This window comes from Lithobates pipiens, unplaced genomic scaffold (genome assembly GCF_037356315.1).
Source record: "Lithobates pipiens isolate NorthernLeopardFrog02 unplaced genomic scaffold, aLitPip1_a1.2 Scaffold_25, whole genome shotgun sequence".
Taxonomy (NCBI): Eukaryota; Metazoa; Chordata; class Amphibia; order Anura; family Ranidae; genus Lithobates; species Lithobates pipiens.
In genome coordinates, this window is record NW_027507787.1 from 228,230,563 (window position 1) to 228,254,490 (window position 23,928).

At 47.6% G+C, this 23,928-nt stretch overlaps 1 pseudogene; it reads right to left on the minus strand.

The window, feature by feature from the left end:
* Window positions 1-20,423: 20,423 nt before the first annotated feature.
* Window positions 20,424-21,417, minus strand: LOC143930011 (transmembrane protein 59 pseudogene; annotated as a pseudogene).
* Window positions 21,418-23,928: the final 2,511 nt, after the last annotated feature.

Below are 23,928 nucleotides of genomic sequence, written 5' to 3' on the forward strand. Positions count from 1 at the left end.
GGACCTGCCATACAGAAGATCATCCCTACCCCTGGCACTTAGGTCCCCTATTGGACCTTAGAGGATTGGGGGAAGCCAGAGACGCGCCCCCCCCCCCCAACATCCACCCTTGACCCTGTCTCCTTTCCTTTGTCCTCCCCCCGCCCATTCCGTACCTGGTCCCCAATACATTCCCCTTTCTTCCTTATTTATGCACTTTCCCTAATCGGGACCTTCCATCTGCCGGACACATATCTAGTTCATCCCTTCCTTTTTACAAGGCCCAAGAATGAGGAGCAAATACCCATTACATGATTAGGAGAACGCCAGACCTCCCTCCCACTCACGTGGTCCCATATAGTCAAAATTCTTTTAAGCCCCCTGGATTAAGCCCCCTAGACTCAACCATAGCACACCTTCCTATAATTACGCCCCCCCGCTCTAATGTTTTCTACCCCCTTCACATTCTATGCCTATCCACCAGGCATCCTACTCAGAACAGCAGGGAAGGTCACGATTCCTGACTCCCATTCTCACTTGTTATTGTATGTTTTGGTACCATAAGTCTTGTAATAAGATGAAAGTTTTGGGCTTTGTAACCCCTTATTGTGTGTTCGTCTCTACTATTCAAGACTTCTGTACGTTTTTTTTTTCCTTTTTCTCAATAAAGTAAAAAAAAGAAAAAAAAGTGAAAAAAAAAACAGAACTTTTTTTTGTTTCTGTCAGAAAAGTTTGTAAATAAGTAATTTTTCTCCTTCACTGATATGCGCTGATGAGGCAGCACTGATGGGCACTGATGAGGAGGCACTAATATGCGGCACTGATAGGCTGCACCGATGGGCACTGATGAGGTGGCACTTATGGGCACTGATAAGAGGGCACTGATGTGGAGGCACTAATATGCGGCACTGATGAGCATTGATAGGCAGCACGGATGGGCACTGCTTGGTGTTACTGATGGGCACTGATTGATGTTACTGATGGGCACTGATGAGCACTGATTTATTCCACTGATGGGCACTGATTAGGAGGCACTAATATACAGCACTGATGCGCACTGATAGGCTGCACTGATGGGCACTGATCAGACGGAACTGAAGGGCATATTAGGTGGCATTGATGAGGAGGCACTAATATGTAGCACTGATGAGCATTGATAGGCGGCACTGATGAGCAGGCACTGATGGGCACTGAAAGGCAGCACTGATTGGTGTCACTGATGGGCACTGATTGGTGTCACTTGTGGACACTGCCGGTGCTGCACTGGGGATTAGTGCCCTCATTATCTGTACAGTCTTCCCTGCGAGGAGATGCCGCTGATCTGCTCTGTCAGTGTGAGGTGAGGAGAGACAATAAACTGCACTTCCATATTTCCATGTGACTGGCTGTGATTGGACACAGCCAATCACATAGGTAAACGAGCCACGTCATCGGCTCTTGAACGAGACCAGGGTTGCACCATGTCCTAGGAACTACGATCTCCTCACTGGTTGTTGAGACTGTAACAGGAGGTCCAGCCCACCATTATTGTACTATACTGCGGGCGGGAGGTAGTTAATCTAAGGGTGTATAAGGCTTAGTTTATACTTGCAGATGGCGAACAGTAAAAAAAACATATCTTTGAGCCATGTTTTTACCGCCTCTCAACTCCACCACTGCCATTCAAGCTGGAAAGGCAGAAGACGGGTGTACACATACCATGGTTGCGATGATTTGTATTCTGGCATGAAAAATGACCCCCCCCCCCCCTCCCCTTTGCATTTGGTCAACAGTACCACCCGTCCAACGTGACTCATTTAGCTGAAAGGGGCCATGTCACATCTGCATGCAATGCTCTTGGTTGCGGTGCAATGGTGAGGGTTTTTAGGGCAGGCAGTGAGGAAGTGGCATAACAACTCCGGTGTAAATAAGCCTTAAAGGGGTTGTAAGGTGAAAAAACATCTGACACTGCCTGCCCCCCCCCCCCATTTTACTTACCTCACCCCTCGAAAATCCTGCGCTCGCCCCCACCACCCTCTTCACCGTTCAGCCTGGCCGCTGATTGGCTGGAGTGGATGGATAGAAAGCAGCGCAGCCATTGGCTTGTGCTGCTGTCAATCACATCCACTGATATGGAGCGTTGGGGGTGGGGCTGTGTGATACAGCGAGCGGATATAGCTGCCGGCTGTATCACGGAAGTGCGCCCGCAGGTGCTTCTCACCACGTGAGGAAGCCAAGACAGCCGCCAAGGGACCCCAGAAGAGCAGGTTCGGGGCCACTCTGTGCAAAACAAACTGCACAGTGGAGGTAAGTATTACATGTTTGTTATTTAAAAAAAAAAAAAAACACTTTACAATCTCTTTAAAAAAATTTTTTAACTAACCGATCCTTTCCTCAATTGGAAGACGGCCCTCCCCAATGAAAAGGCGCTGGATTGTCCCTCGTCATCCTCATGTTCAGTGGAGGGCTGTAGACACTGCATAGGTCTTGATGACGTCAGAACTGTAGACCAATGGAGCATGGGGGGAGAAGACACTGCGGGTACCTGTCTACCAGCGCTGGGGATCAGGTAGGTAAATCTACTTTTCTATGCCCCTTAGACCTAAATGACCAATTAACCCACGCAGCAGGGGAAAAGCTCCAATAATAGAGGAATTTTCAGGTTTACTGGGGTCAGCTTTAAAACTGCTCTCATTTATTAGTTGAATACTTGACCAGCATGTTCTAGTTTCGCTCACCGATTCCTCCCAGCACAGTGATTTCTTGTAAAACAAAACGGAAACTGTTTATTTTCCTTTGACTCATGTACTACCATGATACTCAAGGGGGAAGAATGCTGGAAAATAGAAGATTGTAGATGTACATGAAGAACGCACTTCATTTGAAAGCAGCTACAGTCACATGTGACCAGATCAATATATTTGTAGGCTTTGTTAGGATTTCAAGCAGAGCAACAAAAATACACCCAAAAAAGACATGGAAAAAAAAATGCATAGAGAAGACAGGACACCACCTTTGTTGAACCCCTTGTTGCCCATGGTACCCAAATATACAACCCCACTGGACTGGGCTATTGTCTGTGGGGCCGCCTATTTGCATATCTCCCTTTGTGCTGGGGACGCGCCGCACAGCACACTCCCAGCACAGAGACAGGGGTCTCACCGAGAGTCCCAGGCCCCATACTAATGGTTGGGAACCCGGAATGCCCGATTCTGGGTTGCCTGATTGATGTGATAGCCTCTGATTGGCTGTCATAGTGATCAGTCACTGTGAAACCCGTCCCTTTAATTTCTCTCTGTGAATGGAGGAGAGAGATACATCACATCTCTCTCTCTACTTGCAAGGAAAAAAAAGTGTGTGGAAAAAAAAATATAATAATAATAATAAATACAAAAAATGCCTAGATCAGTGCCAGGGTTAGCGTTTGGATCAAGGTCAGGGTAAGTATTTTTTTTTTTTTGATAGGATTATTTTTTAAATTAGTATCAGTGTTAGTATGTTTTAAGTAGAATAAAAAAAGCAAAATGTGCACTATTGTTTCTGGGTTGTGCTACGGTTACCGTAATTTTTTTACAGAAGTCTTTGGAAAATGTGGATAAAAAATGAAAACACATTTTTTTTCTTTACACAAAGTTGTCCATTTGTAAGATATTTTCAACACACAACATGTACATAGCAAAAACGACACCTCAAAATACATTCTGCTACTCCTCCTGAGTATGGCGATACCACATGTGAGACTTTTACATAGCCTGGCCACATACAGAGGCCCAACATGCAAGTAACACCTCTAGGGGTTCTAGGAGCATAAATTACACACATAAATTTCTGCCAACCTATCACATTGTTGAGAGCCCTTCATATTTCTTTTTTTTTTTTTTCACAGTTTGTGATTATTTATTACAGGAAAACTGTATAATTACACTTCAAACCCCTTGTAAACATTTAGATCCTCATTACCAAATTGTTTTATAATCTGTTGGTATCAGTTTTCATCCATTAAGTTTCATTAAGAACATATTAGTTTATGTTACATCACTGGACATCTTATACCTTGGTTAGGGATGAGCTTCGAGTTCGAGTCAAACTCATGTTCCACTTCAGCGAACAGTGAACAATTTGGGCTGTTCGCGGCAAATTCGAAAAGCCGGAACACACTATACAAGTCTATGGGAGAAATCTAAAGTGCTAATTTTAAAGGCTAATATGCAAGTTACTGTCCTAAAAAGTGTTTGGGGACCTGGGTCCTGCCCCAGGCGACATGTATCAATGCAAAAAAAAGTTTTAAAAATGGCAGTTTTTTTCGAGAGCAGTGATTTTAATAATGATTAAAGTGAAACAATAAAAGTGTAATAGTCCTTTAAATTTCATACCTGGGGGGTGTCTATAGTATGCCTGTGAAGGGGCGCATGTTTCCCGTGCTTAGAACTGTCCCTGCACAAAGTGTCATCTCGCAAGGAAAAAAAGTCTTTTAAAATCACTTTCCATTGTCGGCTCCCGTAATACAGACTCAATGAATGTTCTCTGTATTAGCCGACAATTCATTCATTGATAAAAAAATAAAAAATAAAAATAAAAATACGTGGGGGTTCCCCTAAATTCAATTACCAGGCCCTTCGGGTCTGGTATGGATATTAAGGGGAACCCTGTGTCAAATTTTAATTTTTTTTTACGTGGGGGTCCCCCTAAATATCCATACCAGACCTGAAGGTCTGGTATGGATATCAAGGGGAACCCCGCATCAAATTTAAAAAAACATTTGACGTGGGGGTCCCCCTAAAAATCCATACTAGACCCTTTACCCGAGCACACAACCTGGCAGGCCACAGGAAAAGAGGGGGGACGAAAGAGCGCCCCCCCCCCCTGAACCGTACCAGGCCACATGCCCTCAACCCTGAAGGGTCTGGTATGGATATTTAGGGGGACCCCCAAGTCAATTTTTTTTTAAATTTGACACGGGGTTCCCCTTAATATCCATACCAGACCTGAAGGGCCTGGTAACTGAATTTAGGGGAACCCCCACGCTTTTTTTTTTTTTTTTTATCAATGAATGAATTGTCGGCTAATACAGAGAACACTCATTGAGTATTCTCTGTATTACGGGAGCCGACAATGGAAAGTGATTTTAAAAGACTTTTTTTCCTTGCGAAATTACACTTTGTGCAGGGACAGGTCTAAGCACGGGAAACATGCGCCCCTTCACAGGCATACCCCAGGTACGAAATTTAAAGGAATATTACATTTTTACTGTTTCACTTTAATCATTATTAAAATCACTGCTCCCGAAAAAAATGCTGTTTTTAAAACTTTTTTTGCATTGATCCATGTCCCCTGGGGCAGCACCCAGGTCCCCAAACACTTTTTAGGACAGTAACTTGAATATTAACCTTTAAAATTAGCACTTTAGATTTTGAACGTTCGAGTCCCATAGACTTTAATAGGGTTCTAAAGTTCACATGAAGTTTAGGTCTGTTCGGCTCATCCTTAACCTTGGTCCTCTAGTAGGAAAAACGTATGGCTCAGCTGTCCAACTCCATTACAAAGAGGCTGCAAACAGGCCAGATTTTGGGTCAGTAAAATGATTTTCTGTTGATTGCAGAATTCCTAAAATTGGAGATGAACCACGGCCTTTGTGAGTGGAGTTGAACAGAACACCAATGCCTTACAGCAAGCTTAGATGGTTAACATAGTGGATGTGTGTTTCACAAGTCAGTGTAAAACCACAAGGTCAAAAAAGCCCTACCAATGGAGAGCTTCTTGAGGACATCCGATCTGACTAAAAAGGTTTAGCTGGTTACATGAAAAAATCCACATTTATGTACTACACATAAGCAAGACCAGTTATCCACAATGTTCTCAAGAATATCAAAACTCTCCTAGATACTAGAAGACCTTTACATCAAGCACTTCACCAGGTTAAAGTTAGAACAGAAAGATACATTTTAGATTGCAGTCTCTCAAACAGCTTTGTTTTACAATGGGCATTATAAAACACTACATTTTAAAAATGGACCACGCTGTACCAACATCTGGCTAGAGAAATGCAGAGGGTCATATATGTAGGACTGCAAGAATGTGTCTACAATAAAGAGTAAAACGTGCCATGAGAGCTTTGAGGTGGAAACACACCAGAATTCAGAGGGAAAAAACCCCACAAATACACAAATCAGAGAGAGCAGATGGAAATTGACTGCCCATGTTCTTTACAAGGTCCAGACTAGGTTCCATGGAAAGAAGCAGACTGCAATGCTACAACCCCTATCCCACACATAAAAAGGATGAGGATCAAACGCCCATGCCTGGACACACGCTTTACTTGCCATTTATAGACTCAATGAAAGACAGGAGGTCCAACACTGGAGCAGCTTGAATTAAAATCATAGACTTCACTACAAATCCATCAAGACATAAAAAAAACTCCTACAGTAAGATTTACACGCCTCAGCCACCCGCATGGGCCCTAGCCATAATAAAATGACCAAGGTCCATATAGGTGGCTAAAACGTTCCAATCTCACCGCAGACATTGGATTTATAATAAAGTCTACGACCCTACCTCAATCTTTCATCAAGACTAGGTTCCATACCGGGAGCTCCACTGAACCTTCCCTCCCCTGCATGGGACCCAGGAGTAGGAAGCCCTGAGCTACTTTGAGAAAACGAGTTTAAGCAGAAATGGCAGCCCCAATCAGTAATAAAATACAGAGATTTAAAAAAGAAAAAGTCTTGCAGGGTTGCTCCTTTAGAAAAATAAAAAGGAGTCAAGCAGGCAACCCACACTTCTGCTTCTGCATGGTGTCCCCCTACCTACCAACAGTGCATGAGTATTTTACATGCAACAGGAGAACACCAATAAAGTGTATGTCAAACCAAACGTAGTTTGTATTTTTATTTTTATATTATTAGCTTTGGTTAGAACGTTGGTTTTGACTTTTTACTGCTATATTGATTTTTCTCTTTTATAAGCCTGGCAACAATAACTTCACCAGAGAAGAGGGGAAAATATGAAACCGCAACATTTGAAATGTAAATGCCTTCAGTGAGTAGGCAGTAAGCACTTCATCTTCACAATAAATCTTATGCCGCGTACACACGATCGGAATTCTCGTCGAAAAAAGCTCTGATGGTTTTCCCGACGGAATTCAGATGGAATTCGGCTCAAGCTGTCTTGCCTACACACGGTCACATCAAATTCTGATAATTTATAATGAGGTGACTAGGGATGAGTCGAACACCCCCCGGTTCGGATCGCATCAAAACTTTTGAACGGACCGCAAATTCGTACGAACTTTAGAACCCCATTGAAGTCTATAGGACTCGAACGTTCGAAATAAAAAGTGCTAATTCTAATGGCTAATATGCAAAGATACTGTCCTAAAAAGAGTTTGGGGACCTGGCTCCTGCCCCAGGGGACATGGGTCAATGCCTAAAATGTTTTTAAAAATGGCCATTTTGGCGGGAGCACTAATTTTAATGATGATTAAAGTGAAAAAAAAGTGAAATATTCCTTTAAATATCGTGCCGGGGGGGGGGGGGGTGTCTATAGTATGCCTGTGAAGTGCCACGTGTTTCCCGTGTTTAGAACAGTCCCTGCACAAAATGACATTTAACGGAAAAAAAGTCATTTAAAACTGCTTGGGTTTTTAATGTAATATCTGGTTCCGACAATATGGATGAAAATCATTGAAAAATGGCATGAGTAGCCCCCCTGCCCATTACCAGCCCCTTTGGGTCTTTTACGGATATTAAGGGGAACCCCATACCCATATTAAAAAAAGGAAAGACGTGGGGCCCCCAGGCCCAATATACTCAGAACAGCAGTATACAGGCGGGGCAAACAAGACAGGGACTATGTAGGTTTGTTGTGTTAAGTAGAATCTGTTTGTAATTTTGAACTGGTACATTTTTAAAGTGTAGCACCAGTCAAAAAATCTATTTTTAAGCTTTTTGGAAAACATAGGGAAGGGTTATCACCTCTGTATAATTTGTTTTGCCGTCCGTCTTTTTTCATCTCACTTCCTGTTGTCTCCTTCCATTTGCAAGTAGGAGACCTTTGTATGTTGAATGTTTGAAAGTAGGGGCCTGCCCTATATGCTCTGCAGAAATGGAGGAACAAGGTGTTGGTGTTGTCACAACATTGTAAGCCCTATAAGTGACTCTTGGTGGGCGCTGGAGCGATTATATCAAGAATTGTAATTACATGCCTGTCAGGAACTTACCAGCAATGGACAGGCACAGCTGCGTGCACACAGGCGTCGGCGCGTGTTTCCTGCGCGTTCGCGTACGCGTTCGCGTTCGTTTACACGTTAGTGTGCACGTTCGTGCAAGCGTTCGTGCGCGCGCTCGTTTGCGCGGTCGTGAGTGGTGTGCGTGCGCTACTTGCCGCCACTGAACACTTAAATGCTCCCCAAGTGCGCTGGTGCGGCACTGTTTCGTCTCAGCTCCTGTGTACCTGAATACCTGATCCTGAACCTGATTACCTGCTACAGTTACCGACCCGGCTTCGCTTGACTTCTCTGCCTTCTCCAAACCCGACCCGGCCTGCCTGACCTCGCTACTTCTCCTGCCTGTGATTCCGTTGCCGACCTCTGCCAGTTTTACCGACACCTCTTTTGCCTACTGATTTCACCTGTCTGCCTGCCTGCTGACCCGGACCGTCTGACCCTGCTCCAGCCTGCTGCCTGTTCAGCCCTCGGCTTCTGAAGCTACTATTCGCATCTCTCAGCCTTCCAGCTATCTCCAGTCGCTCAGCCTTCCAGAGGAATCTCCGCTCTGCTATCAGTTCCAGCGGCCCTATCCAGCAGGCACTCCTACCCACTGTGCTCTCGAGACCGCTGTTCCCATTCCAGCGGCTCCTGAACCAGCGTTGTAAGAGAGGTCTCCTCCTACAAGTCGGGCTTCAACACCAGGACCTTAACAGTACGAAACAGCCATGACTGAGCCCGCAGGAGAGACCTCTCCCATGAAGGAGATTTGCACGCATCTGACGGCCCTTACCCAAGCCGTAAAATCGCTGCAGGATGGCTACGCCAGACTTGAAGGACAGGTCCAGAACCTTACTGATACGGGTCACGCGGCTTCTGCTCCTTCCCCCCCACCAGTACAGCCTGCCGCCTCACCATCCGTTGTCATGCTTCCACCTGAACCAAGGGTGCCCATCCCAGAGAGGTTCTCTGGGGATCGAACCAAATTTCGGGCTTCGGGATTTCAGCTCTACTTTGCCCTACAACCACGGACTTTCTCCCTGGAAGTCACTAAAGTAGGATTTGTAATCTCCCTCTTACAAGGAGAACCCCAGACCTGGGCCCACCGTCTACTTGAAGGAGATTCAGTCTCGACCTTCTCTCTGCAATCCTTTTTTGAGGCCATGGCCCAGCTTTACGAGGACCCCCAAAGGACTGCCACAGCTGAATCTGCCCTGTTTGCGCTCCAGCAGGGCCGTAGACCGGCCGAGGATTACGTCACGGACTTTCGACGCTGGAGCGCAGACACGGAATGGAATGATGCGGCTTTGAGGCATCAATTCCGCATGGGACTATCCGAGGGGCTTAAGGACGAACTTGCTCGAGTCGGCATACCAGAAACCCTGGAGGCCCTGATCTCCTTGGCAATCCAGATTGACCGTCTCCGGGAGCGAAGATCAGAGCGCTCCGCCCAGCAAGCCCGCCCAGTTTGGATGACAGCGAAAGCCCCAATGCCTGCTTCCCGTTACTTACCTCCGCCCAGCTCTATTCCGCCCTGCTCGGCTCCTGACACCTCTGAGCCCATGCAATTGGGTCTTATGCGGCCTGCTTTACCTCCAGAAGAACGTGCACGTCGCCGGCAGCAGAATCTCTGCCTCTACTGTGGTGGTTCGGGTCACTATGTCTTTAACTGCCCTGTCAAGACAAGTAAGTGTCTATCTTCTGCCTCTACTAGTCTCTCTGCATTGTCTGCCAATTCAACCCACCTTGCTGTTCCTCTTTTACTACAGCTCCAAGGAAGGACGGTGACAGTCAACGCTATCATTGACTCCGGGGCGTGCAGCTGCTTTATTGATTCCACCTTTGCGGGCCAACAGGGCATCCCGTTACGAGACAAGGCTCACGGACTTTCAGTTTTTCTGGCTGATGGATCTAGCATCAGTTCTGGGAAGGTAATTCAAGAGACTCTTCCTCTGCCTGCCATCATCTCCTCTCAGCATAAGGAATTCCTGACCCTTGATGTAATTTCCTCTCTAATGTTTCCGATCATTCTGGGCATACCCTGGCTCCAAGCCCATAACCCCTACATCAATTGGGCTACTAGAGAAGTCACGTTTCCTTCTTCCTATTGTTTGAAGCACTGCCTAACAGACTCCACCAAGCCTTCTGCCACCCTTTTATGTGTAGACTCTGATCAAGATCTACTTCAGACTGTACCCAAGCACTACCACGAATTTATTGATGTGTTCAGTAAGAAGGGAGCAGACACTTTACCTCCTCACCGCCCCTATGATTGTCCGATTGAACTACTCCCTGGGGCCGAGATTCCTTTCGGACGTATTTTTCCTCTATCAGAAAAGGAGCAGGGGGCACTTAAGACCTACTTGGATGAGAACCTAGAGAAGGGGTTCATCCGCCCTTCAACTTCCCCAGCAGGAGCCGGAATCTTTTTCGTCACTAAAAAAGACCAGACCCTCAGACCGTGTGTGGACTATAGGGAGTTAAACAAGATTACGGTTAAGAACCGCTACCCCTTACCTTTGATACCCGAACTCTTCCAGAGACTGAGGTCCGCTATAATATTCACTAAGCTTGATCTAAGGGGAGCGTATAACCTAGTTCGCATTCAGGCCGGGCATGAATGGAAGACAGCCTTCCGGACCCGATTCGGGCATTATGAATACTTGGTAATGCCCTTCGGGCTCTGCAACGCCCCGGCCACGTTCCAACACCTAATTAACGACGTATTCAGGGATTTTCTTGATGTATTCGTAATTGTCTACCTGGACGACATCTTAATATTTTCCAGTTCTCTCGATCAGCATCGGGAACATGTCCGCAAGGTCCTAAACCGTCTTCGTCAACATCGACTCTACGCAAAGGCTGAGAAATGCGAATTCGAGTTACAGAGCATCCGATTCTTGGGACTAGTGATCTCCCCAACGGGCATCAAGATGGATCCCCAAAAAGTGTCTGCTGTGCTAGACTGGCCAGCGCCTCTGGATAAGAAGGGCGTAGAACGCTTCATCGGCTTCGCAAACTTCTATAGGAAATTCATTAGAGGCTTTTCAGCTATAATTGCGCCCATCACGCAACTGACCAAACAAAACTCTCGCTTCTGCTGGACTCAGGAGGCCCAGAGTGCCTTTGAAGAACTGAAGCGACTTTTCACGTCTGCCCCAATTCTCAGTCATCCGGACCCGTCTCTACCCTTCATCCTCGAAGTAGACGCTTCTGAAGTGGCTGTAGGAGCAGTCATCTCCCAACGTCGAGGCAACAAGGACCTTATGCACAATGTGGGGTTCTTCTCCAGGAAACTCTCTTCCGCAGAGAGAAATTATGACGTGGGCGACCGAGAATTGCTCGCTATCAAAGCTGCCTTGGAGGAGTGGAGATATCTATTGGAGGGTGCTGCTCACCCGGTACTAATATATACCGATCATAAGAACTTAGAGTACCTAAGGTCTGCCAGACGACTGAGACCCCGACAAGCCCGCTGGGCTCTGTTCTTCTCACGTTTCTCCTTTCATATCACGTACCGGCCCGGATCGAAGAACGTGAAACCGGATGCGCTGTCACGTATGTATGACAATCCAAAGGACTCATCTGTTCCTGACACCATCCTGCCTGCCGGAAATTTTTTACTTTTACAGTCAGACCTTCTCTCTGTGATCAAAGAAGCATCCAGCTTCTGTCCTGTTTGTATTCAGAACAAGACGCCAAGAAATCGGGCTTGGGGACTGCTGAAACCCTTACCTGTGCCCGATAGACCCTGGAGAATGATTAGCATGGACTTTATCGTCGAGCTCCCATGTTCTGAGGGGTGCTCGACTATCTTTGTGGTCGTAGACCGGCTGTCCAAAATGGCCCATTTTTTACCCCTAAAAGGGACCCCATCTGCTGTGGAGACTGCCCGCGTATTCATTAAGGAGATTGTGAGGTTACATGGAATTCCAGCAAATATAGTGTCCGACAGAGGAGTGCAGTTCACCTCACGTTTCTGGAGGGCCCTGTGTGAGATCCTGAAAATTGAGCTGGCTCTGTCCTCAGCCTATCATCCCCAAACTAACGGGCAGACAGAAAGGACCAACCAGACTCTTGAACAGTACATTAGGTGCTTCACATCATTCGTACAGAATGATTGGGTGTCCCTGCTGCCTTTGGCAGAATTTGCCTACAACAATGCTTGTCATTCGGCCACCGGTCAGTCCCCTTTTTTCGCCAATTATGGCTTTCATTTAACCTTTCTGCCTGACTTTCTTTCAGAAACCTCAGTTCCAGCGGTCCAGGAGACAGTGGACTTCCTCAGCCACAATAACCGGGTGTTGCAGGAGGCAGTGGCTAAAGCCCAGGCAGACAGCAAGAGAGCCTTTGACCGGAGAAGAAGAGGGGAACTGACCCTACAACCTGGCGACCAGGTATGGCTTTCTACTAATAACATTAAAATGGCTTGTCCTTCCAGGAAACTTGCACCTAAATTTATGGGACCATTCCCGGTAAAGAGGAGGATCAATGAAGTTTCCTATGAGTTAACCCTGCCCGAGTCGCTTAGGATTCACCCGGTGTTCCATGTGTCACTGCTGAAACCTGCCGTCCCTGACCCTTTTCCTGATAGAGGAACTAGACCTCCAGAGCCCATCTTAGTGGATGGAAACGAAGAGTATGAGGTGGAGGCCATCCTCGATTGCAGAAGAAGGCAGGGACGTATTCAGTTTTTGATTAAATGGAAGGGGTTTGGGCCGGAAAACAATTCCTGGGAACCTGACAGCAATATCCATGCCAGGCGGTTAATTCGTGCATACTTATCTGCCCATCCAGAAAAGAGGGACTTGTTGGGCATCCGGAGGCTGCCCCTTGGGAGGGGGCAATGTCAGGAACTTACCAGCAATGGACAGGCACAGCTGCGTGCACACAGGCGTCGGCGCGTGTTTCCTGCGCGTTCGCGTACGCGTTCGCGTTCGCGTTCGTTTACGCGTTAGTGTGCACGTTCGTGCAAGCGTTCGTGCGCGCGCTCGTTTGCGCGGTCGTGAGTGGTGTGCGTGCGCTACTTGCCGCCACTGAACACTTAAACACTCGCTACTTCTCCTGCCTGTGATTCCGTTGCCTACCTCTGCCAGTTTTACCGACACCTCTTTTGCCTACTGATTTCACCTGTCTGCCTGCCTGCTGACCCGGACCGTCTGACCCTGCTCCAGCCTGCTGCCTGTTCAGCCCTCGGCTTCTGAAGCTACTATTCGCATCTCTCAGCCTTCCAGCTATCTCCAGTCGCTCAGCCTTCCAGAGGAATCTCCGCTCTGCTATCAGTTCCAGCGGCCCTATCCAGCAGGCACTCCTACCCACTGTGCTCTCGAGACCGCTGTTCCCATTCCAGCGGCTCCTGAACCAGCGTTGAAAGAGAGGTCTCCTCCTACAAGTCGGGCTTCAACACCAGGACCTTAACAATGCCATTGTTGAACAGTGGTAGAAAAATTGGGCCTTTGGTGGCGTGGTGCTGGTGCCACAACACTATAAGTCCTCACAGTTACTCTCGGTGGGCACAGGAATGGGCCCTGCTGTGAAATATTATATCAAGAATTGTAATTACATGCCCCTGTTAAACAGGGGCTGAAAAATTGAGCCTTAGGCACTGGTGCTGGTGCCACGACACTGCAACCTCTCCCATATACTCTAGTTGTAGTGCAGGAATGAGCCCTGCTGCAAAGCATTGCATCAAAAATTGTAATTAAACGCCCCTGTGAAACAGGGGCTGAAAAATTGGGCCTTAGGCACTGGTGCTGGTGCCACGACACTGCAACCTCTCCCATATACTCTAGTTGGAGTGCAGGAATGAGCCCTGCTGCAAAGCATTGCATCAAAAATTGTAATTAAATGCCCCTGTTAAACAGGGGCTGAAAAATTGGGCTGGTGGCATCACCCAGAACCAAAAATATTCTTCCAACATATCAGCGGAGGAGGAAGAGGATAGACAATCAACATAACAGGACAGTCACTCAGCATAGGCAGTCTTAAAGGGATGTGATATTTCAAAAAAAATTATTCGGATACATCAGCTAGCTTTAGGTGCTTGGTAGCTGTGGGTGATCCAAGACTGATTCATCTTTATGAGGGTCAGTCGATCAACCGAGTCGGTGGACAGGTGCACCCTGTGATCGGTAACAAAGCCACCAGCAGCACTGAAGGTGTGTTCAGAAAGAACGCTGGATGCAGGACAGGCAAGTAGCTCAATTGCATACTGTGCAAGCTCTGGCCAGTGATCCATCCTCAAGACTCAGTAAGCCAGAGGATTTTCGGTGGGGAAAGGTGTCCAAGTCTGACCTTGCCCCTAGGTATTCCTGCACCATGTAAATCAGACGCTGGCGATGGTTGCTGAAACCGATCATACCTTGGGGCTGCGGACTAAAAAATTGTCTGAACGCATCGGTCAGAAGGCCACCTTCTCCACCGCTCCTTTTGACCAATGCCTCAGCAACACGTTGTCAAGGATCAGGAGTTTGTAACCTCCCAGTCTCTGGGAACACGTTGCACAGACCTTTCTGCAAGGCCTCCCGGAGATGTCTCATCCTCTGCTCCCTCTGTGATGGCAAGATAAGGTCGGCAACCTTACCCTTGTACCGTGAATCAAGGAGAGTGGCCAGCCAGTAATGGTTAGCTGAGGCATTCGGTCCGGAGTCCTCTGGGTCACTAAGGACAACATGATCCGCAGCTACCTCCTCCCAGCCACGTACAAGTCCACGGGTTTCTTGGGACTGTAAATCATCCCTACAAGACTGCTTCTGCTGATGCTGAGTGCAAGCCTCCACCTCCATGCTTACACAATCATCCTCCTCCTCCTCCTCGTCCTCTTCCTGTGTGATGGGTGGGACAGCAGGAACACTGTCTGGATAAAGGGGGCCTTGAGAGGCAAGGAAGTCCTCCTCTTCCTGCCTCTGTTCTGCCTCAAGTGCCCTGTCCATTATTCCACGCAGCATATGCTCCAACGGGTGGGCAAGAGGTACAGTGTCACTGATGCATGCACTGTCACTGATCACCATCCTTGTGGCCTCCTCAAACGGTGACAGGACAGTGGATGCATCCCTGATCATGCCCCATTGGTGTGGTGAGAAAAAACTGAGCTGAGCCGTAGTCGCACAGGTACTCATTGATGGCCCTCTGCTGCGTGTGCAGCCACTGACGCTTGGCCAACCTGGTGGGCATGTCACATATAAGGCGGTTCTTGGGCAGGTTCAACTCCTTTTGGAGCTCAGCCAGCCGAGCACAGGCATTAAATGATCGACGGAAAGCTGGTGTGGCCTCAACCACCTCTCGGCCTGCCCGTGCAGAGCTGACAAAATATCTGACCCAGTGTGGCTCCTGTCCCCCAAACAAACCAGTGCAAGCACGGCATGGCATCGTTTTGCCTGCGTACTTGCGTAGCCCCTTGAACGCCTACTGAGCACCGCTGGTTCTGAAGACAGAGCACTGGAAGAGGCCATGGAGGAAGAAGAAGAGGAGGGGGTGGAGGAGAGAGGTGTGTCACAACCAGTAGTAGCATTTTGGAGGCGTGGTGGCGGAACAACCTCCAACTCTACTGTACCTTGTCCTGCATCCTTCCCAGCTGCCAGAAGAGTGACCCAATGGGCCTTGAAAGACAGGTAACGTCCCTGTCCATGTCTGCTGGACCATGAGTCAGCAGTAATATGCACCTTACCACTGACCGCCCTGTCCAGCGAGGCAAGGACATTGCCTTTCACATGCCGGTAGAGAGCCAGAATCGCCTTCCGTGAGAAAAAGTGGCGTTTGGGGACCTGCCACTGAAGAACCGCACATTGAACAAACTCACGGAAGAGGGCCGAGTCTACCAACTGAAAAGGCAGCAGTTGAAGTGCTAGCAATTTAGCCAAGCTAGCATTCAACCGCTGGGCATGTGGATGGCTGGGAGTGAACTTCTTTCGACGGTCCAGCAGCTGGGGCAGGGAAATTTGCCTGCTATAATCAGACATGGGTGTACTGCTAGCAGAGTGCCCGGAAGCACTTGGCTGTGACACACCTAATTCTACACCTTCATTCCTCTCAGAGCAGGTTTCAGAGAGGACTGAAGGTCTAGTGGGGTTGGAGATCCCAGCTGATGAGGAGCAAGGAGAGGTCTGCTTTGTTCTTTGGTGTGGGTCTTTGAGGTACGCTTGCCAACGAGCTGCATGGCAGGTCAACATATGTCTGGTCAAGCATGTGGTGCCCAAGCGGCTGATGTTTTGGCCACGCGAGATACGCTGGAGACATATGTTGCAAATAGCAGTGGTGCAATCTGATGCACTCATCTCAAAAAGGCCCACACCAAAGAACTTTTAGAATAACGTGCAGAGGCAGCGCCCTGCACAGGCGGAGCTCTGCAGTGTGATTCAGTCGGTGTGCTGCCCCTAAGCTGGCCCCCGGAGGGCATCCTGCCTCGTTGGACATGTGCCTCCTCCTCCTCTCTCCTACCAGGCACCCACGTGGAGTCAGTGCCCTCATCATCCCCTCCCTCTTCATCGCTGGAGCAAACATGGCAGTATGCTGCAGCTTGTGGAACATGACTGCCAGATTGCTGTCCTTCTTGAGCATCCCCTCTCTCTGTGCTCACGCTACTGCCTTCCTCTAGCTGAGTATCATCATCAGAGCCTACAAAACACTGGAATCCTCCTGGAGCATGTACCCAACACTGTGCTCAAAGAGTTCAGGGGACTCCTCAGGAGGGGTCTAGGGAAGGAGTCACTGATGATGACATTGAGACGAGGGAAGATGATGCGTTGGCAGCTGCTTTGCTAGTACCTGGAGCCTGGGTGAGAGAGGAGGAGGAGGATGAAGAGGGCTTGGTCATCCACTGTACCAAGTTTTAGGCATTATGCGGCTCAACACGTCCAGCTGTTGAAAAGAAGGACAAGCGTGTCCCATGGCCACGTGCTGATGATGACGATGCACCGCGTCCACGACCAGCACTGTTGTCTCTAGACACAGAGCCTGCTTGCCCTCTTTTATCGGCTCGCACCTGTCTGCCTCTCCTTGTTGGACTTCCAGACATGGTAATGGCTTGAAGGGAGATGGGAAAACCAGCAATTGGGTAGTGTATATTGTGCTGGAGGCACACAACACCCACTAACTCCTGCAGATGCCTTTATTATAGAACAGAAATCAAAGGGTAGATACTGGTGTATACTGTGCTGTGCTGGAGGCACACAACACCAACTAACTTCTGCAGATGGCAGATGGCTCAATTAGAGAAGAGCTATATAGGTGGATAATGGTGTATACTGCAGTCAGGGCACACAGACATTACCCACAATCTCCTACAACTGACTGCAAGCTCTATTACAGAAGAGCAATATAGCAAGCTATATAGGTGGAAAATATGGTGTATAGTGCGGTCAGGGCACGCAGACAACACGCACAATCTCCTACAACTGACTGCAAGCTCTATTACAGAAGAGCAATATAGCTAGCTATATAGGTGTATATAATGGTGTATAGTGCGGTCAGGGCACGCAGACAACACGCACAATCTCCTACAGCTGACTGCAAGCTCTATTACAGAAGAGCAATATAGCTAGCTATATAGGTGGATATAATGGTGTATAGTGCGGTCAGGGCACGCAGACAACACGCACAATCTCCTACAACTGACTGCAAGCTCTATTACAGAAGAGCAATATAGCTAGCTATATAGGTGGATATAATGGTGTATAGTGTGGTCAGGGCACGCAGACAACACGCACAATCTCCTACAACTGACTGCAAGCTCTATTACAGAAGAGCAATATAGCTAGCTATATAGGTGGATATAATGGTGTATACTGCGGTCAGGGCACGCAGACAACACGCACAATCTCCTACAACTGACTGCAAGCTCTATTACAGAAGAGCAATATAGCTAGCTATATAGGTGGATATAATGGTGTATACTGCGGTCAGAGCACGCAGACAACACGCACAATCTCCTACAACTGACTGCTAGCTCTATTACAGAAGAGCAATATAGCTAGCTATATAGGTGGATATAATGGTGTATAGTGCGGTCAGGGCACGCAGACAAAACGCACAATCTCCTACAACTGACTGCAAGCTCTATTACAGAAGAGCAATATAGCTAGCTATATAGGTGGATATAATGGTGTATACTGCGGTCAGGGCACGCAGACAACACGCACAATCTCCTACAACTGACTGCAAGCTCTATTACAGAAGAGCAATATAGCTAGCTATATAGGTGGATATCATGTTGTATACTGCGCTCAGGGCATGCAGACAACACCCACAAACTCCTGCAAATTGCTAAAAGCTCAATTACAGAAGAGTAAGAACGCTAAATCGGCTGATAACGAACAGTGTATACTGTGTTGAAGGTACACAGAGAACACCCACTAACTCCTACAGATGCCAACACACTACACAAGGCCGCCGCGCTGGTGGCCTTATATAGTGTGGGGCATGTACTACACAGCCTGAGCTATGATTGGCCACAGGCATCCTGCCTATGGCCAATCATGGCTCTCCTCGCTGCCGGCGTTGTGATTGGCCAAGCATGCGGGGTCACAGTGCATGCTTGGCCAATCATGAGCCAGCAATGCACTGCGATGGCGCAGTGCATTGTGGGCCACGAGCGCCACACGAATTTAGCGCGAACGGCCCATAATGTTCGGTATTCACCGAACGTGCGAACAGCTGATGTTCGAGTCAAACGTAGGTTCGACTCGAACATCAAGCTCATCCCTAGCGGTGACGTACAACACGTACGACGGGACTAGAAAAGGGAAGTTCAATAGCCAGTAGCCAATAGCTTCTGTCTCGTAGTTGAATCTGAGCATGTGTTATTTTTGGCGTGTCGGAATTGCATGCACACGATTGGAATTACCGATAGAAAGTTTTTCCGTCTGGAAAATTAAGAACATGCTATCAATTTTTGGCTGGCGGAAATTCGGACAGCTAAATTCCGATGGAGCATACACACGGTCGCATTTTCCGATGAAAAGCTCTCATCTGTCTTTTTCTGGCCGGAATTCCGATCGTGTGTATGCGGCATTAGGGTTAAGCAAGACAAACAAGAGAATTAAGCAGTTTCATTTTACTGAACATACCAGGACAGGTCGCCACGTAAAAAGGAAGTGAGAGGAAATGTGTCACAGAGCTTGCGATAGCCGTAAAAAAAAAACTATAGAGGTTCTAATCCTTCCTGCTCTATCCAAAACTAATAAAAAAATAAAAAAATAAAAAAAAAATAGTTGTTTTGACTATACATACACTTACTTCTTAAAATGCCATAGAAGGTGTCTGTGCAATTCAAAGCTCATCAATCCTTATGCAAGGATCCTATGCTATGCTGAAACAGTAAAATGTATCCTACCTCTAAGAATAAACTGCGTTTATAGTACACTTCAATGGCTGACTCATTTTTCGACTCATTAACAAGGAAAAATGTAATTCTCTGCTGCTTTCTGGTAGCAATTATACAAGCAAGCTTATTGCAGGTCACTGATTCCTTTGTTAAAGTTCACAAGTTCTCGTGTAAACAAACACAAAGTGCTCAGTGAAAGTTAGGCCTCTTTCACACGGGGCGGATCAGTAATGATCTGCCCCGTGAAGATCCGCTCGCTCAGCGGGGATCGCTCCGTTGTGCCCGCTGAGCTGGCTGCGGACAGGGCGGTCTCCGCACGCTGTGCGGGGACCGCCCTGTCAGCTCTCCGCTCTCCTCTATGGGGATCGGACGAGCACGGACCGTGTGTCCGTGTTCGTCCGATCCGCTCTGCAGACGGATAGAAAAATAGGATTTTCCTCCGTCTGCAGAATCGGACTGTTGCAGAGGCGGATGAAATCGGGTGTCTGCGGATGCTCATCCGCAGACACCTGCTATCCCATAGGGATGAATGGATATCCATATTTCATCCGCAAACGGATGGATGAAATACGGACATACCATCAGCATGTGTGAAAGGGGCCTAACTGTGTGAAACGGACACATTGGCAGTTTCATCCAGACTTGTGTGTCACGTAGGAGAGGCTTGCAAAGCAGATACAGAATGATGCATCATTGTATTACACTTTCGAATAATAACAGGTTTACAGTCAATGAGACCAGGATGCAAAATCAGGAGAATATTCACCCAGCAGCAAAAAGATTACGCAAAAGACTAGCTGTGCAATTAGATCCAGTCCTAGATGGTAATATACAACTCAGATTAGAGATCCCCATATCCCACACACCACATGGAAGCTGTTAATCTGATGGAGAGTTTATTGAAGTCTGTATTTTCTCTAGAAATCCATAGTGCTACAGGGCGCCCACCCCTTGTACACGGTCATAGGAAGTGATAATTGAAGGCTGCATGGCTGGTTATATGGCAGACTGGGCCAAGTCTACCTTTGTAGGCAAAGGGCCCGATTCTTCATTTTCCTGTGGGGCGCCATGAACGACCACCAACGATGCAGGAGGGTACTTGTATAGCTTCTCATCATTTAGATATTCAAGATCCCCATATATACTCAGCTTCTCACAAAGAACATACTGATCAGATGTGGTAGCTACTGTAGCACAACAAATCCAGAGCAGAACCAAAAAGAAAGAATCAATGTGGCTGTGAGGAGCCAGTTGGAATTCATAGCTAGACACTTCATAATGCTGGCTCCTCTTTCCAATTCCATGAAATCGCCTCTTCTGCTCCATGGTCCCTCTCCTGCACGGTCTTCAGGTGCTAGGTTTTGAACAGTATCCAGCAAGTTGCCTCTTGCAGATGGGTTTTCTGAGTACAATGGTGGCATTTGCTGAATTTCTGGTTGAGACTGTTCTATCAGAATACGCCCAGTATCTGCTTGAATGTAGAATGTCCACGACGATGATATGAAACTTTGAGCAGAATCCATCATGTCACTCCAGAAAGCTTTCACCATAGTCAGAGGGAAGAGGAAATGTATACGAGGCACCATGTCTGAGAGCTCTTCTTGACGTTTCACTGCAAAAGGCATCTGGCTGTTACAGCCCAGGATACAAGCATACTGCTCATTGGACTGGGGATAAGCATCTGTACAGGCTGATTCACATTCCAGCTTAGTCTTGTTCAAGTCTTCTCCAATCCCCGCAAACTGACAGAGAAAAGACGACATCCTCTATGATAGGCAAAGAGCTCCTCCTCCTCAGGGTTGGTGTGCAGGGGGTAGGTGCCCTCACAGACATGGTGGCAGGAAGAGCTGTCCCCCAAGGAGCCCAGAGCCCCCCAGCTACAAAACAGCAACAACACTGTGCTGCAAAACATCCGTGATGTCGCCATCTTTCACCTCTCAATGGCCCTTCATATTTCTAACACATAGCATGTACTGTACATACCAATTACAAACCAGAATACATTCTGCTGAGCAAAGGGTAAAGGCAGCAGCCAGGAACATGGACAGCGACAGCAAAACAGGCAGAAGGCAGGAATACTGTCCATGGTCAGTACAGGTAGAGGTGTTGTCAGCACAGCCAAATCATTGGTCCAGGTAGCAGGCAGGGATTTGGTCAGCAGCAGCAAAAGGATCGTCCATGCAGCAGGCAGGAATACTGTCCATAGTAAGAAAGGCAGCAGGCATGTACTGGCCATTGGGACTACTGGGAGTTTCCCGGTGGGCCGATGGCTCAGTGGGCCACTCTGATGTAAGGGGGCTGGTGATGGGACACTATGATGTAAGGGGGTTCTGATGGGACACTCTGACGTAAGGGGGTGCTGATGGGACACTCTGATGTAAGGGGGCTACTCATGGGACACTCTGACGTAAGGGGGTGCTGATGGGACACTCTGATGTAGGGGGCTACTCATGGGATACTCTGACGTAAGGCGGTGCTGATGGGACACTCTGATGTAAGGGGTGCTGATGGGACACTCTGATGTAAGGGGGTGCTGATGGGACAGATGTAAGGGGGCTGCTCATGGGACACTCTGACATAAAGGGGGTGCTGATGGGACACTCTGATGTAAGGGGGCTGGTAATGGGACACTCTGATGTAAGGGGTGCTGATGGGACACTGTTGAAAGGGGGCTGGTAATGGGACACTCTGATGCAAGGGAGTGCTGATGGGACACTCTGATGTAAGGGGGTGCTGATGGGACACTCAAAATGTAAGTGGGCCGGTCTGGATGAAGTCCAGGGCCATATTTCTGTCCCAGTCCAGCCCTGGCAGGCAGAGATATGGTCAGCACAGCCAACACAAGTATTTGTCCACGGAGCAGGCAGGACCACCAAGCTTAGGGCATCGGTCAGGAAAAAATGGGGACAGGGGTAGAGGCTTCTCCCACCAAAATCTCTTTGAAGCCTCTGGGCAACCAGACCTTGTTCTGGGAGCACAGAAAACCAAAAACGGTTTTTCTCAACTCATATGTGAGACCCTGTGTAGCAGGGTGAAAGATCAGTCCAAGGGGCAGGCAAAAACATGATCAACAGGCCAAGGTCAGTGCATGTAAAAGGCAGAAGTAGGCAGAGGCATAGTCGATAGTCCAGGGTCAGTTCACGTGAAAGGCAGAAACATGGCGGATAAACAATGCAGACGGCAGACAGAGGCATAGTCGATAAACAGGCCAGGGTCAGTTCATATGAAAGGCAATGATATGGTTGGTTGAGGCACCAGGGAAATATTCAGGACAGAAATTGAAAATGGGGAAATTACAGTCTATTAGAAATATGGGCTAATAGTTTACAAGAGTGTGATAGTGTCTGAAGCATTCTCTGATGCAAAGGCCAGGTTGGGAGGGACATTGGGGACAATGGAAACCGGTGTCTTTCCTAACTCCTCTTTTGGTGCACACTCGACATTTTTTTTTTTCCGTTGTCTTCCGGATCCTGATTGTGAAATATGGTCAGGAAAATGACACGCATGTAGTCTGTTGACACAATCGGAGCGAATGCTTTCTGGGGGGGATACTTGTTGATATATCAAGGCAGTGATAATGTCTTCAATATACTTTAGGAAGGTGTTGGGTGTTTCTGTCGATTTTTGATAGATGAAAGAATTATACATGGCCAAATGAAAAAAGTAAATTGCAACTTTTTTATACCAGAAGAGGGATTTTCGTGTTGATAGATAGGGCTGCAACATTTGATCCTTTAAATCCCCCCCCCCATGAATTTATTGTACTCATGGATACAGGAAGGCTTTTGAACAGGACCCCGGACATGATGTACACATCTTTGCTATGCCTCCACTTCACAGCCAACACTTCCTCGTTCCTCAAGCTTGTCGATTCCCCTCATTTGTAGCCTTGTGGTGGCTAGACTCTGTGGGAAGCCCTTTCTGTTTTTCCTTACTGTACCGTATGCCAAAGTATTCTTCAGGTATAGGTGGCGGAAAAGGGGAAAACTAGTATATTAATTGTCCATATAAATATGATACCCTTTTTTTCAAGAGTGAGAATGCCAACTCCCAGACAATTTTCCCACTTATTCCAATGTACGGTGGACACTCAGGGGGCTGCAGCTGGGAGTCCTTGCCTTTCTATATGTGGAATGATACGTACATATCCAGTGGAGCTTTCACAGAGCTTGTTGAGCTTAAACCCGTACCTCGCCCTCTTACTGGGGATATACTGCTTGATTCCCAGCCGGCCTGGGAAATGGACCAGGGATTTGTCCACAGAGATGTTCTTGTCAGGGATATAAATTTCGGCAAACTTCTTGGAGAAAAAATCAATTAGGGGCGAATTTTATAACCTCCCAGATCCACAGTAAATATATTCACCCTATTGAGACTCACAGGTGCTGGCTCTGCTCAAGATTGAGGAGAAAATAAGTTCCTGGATGGCCACACATCAAAAATAGGC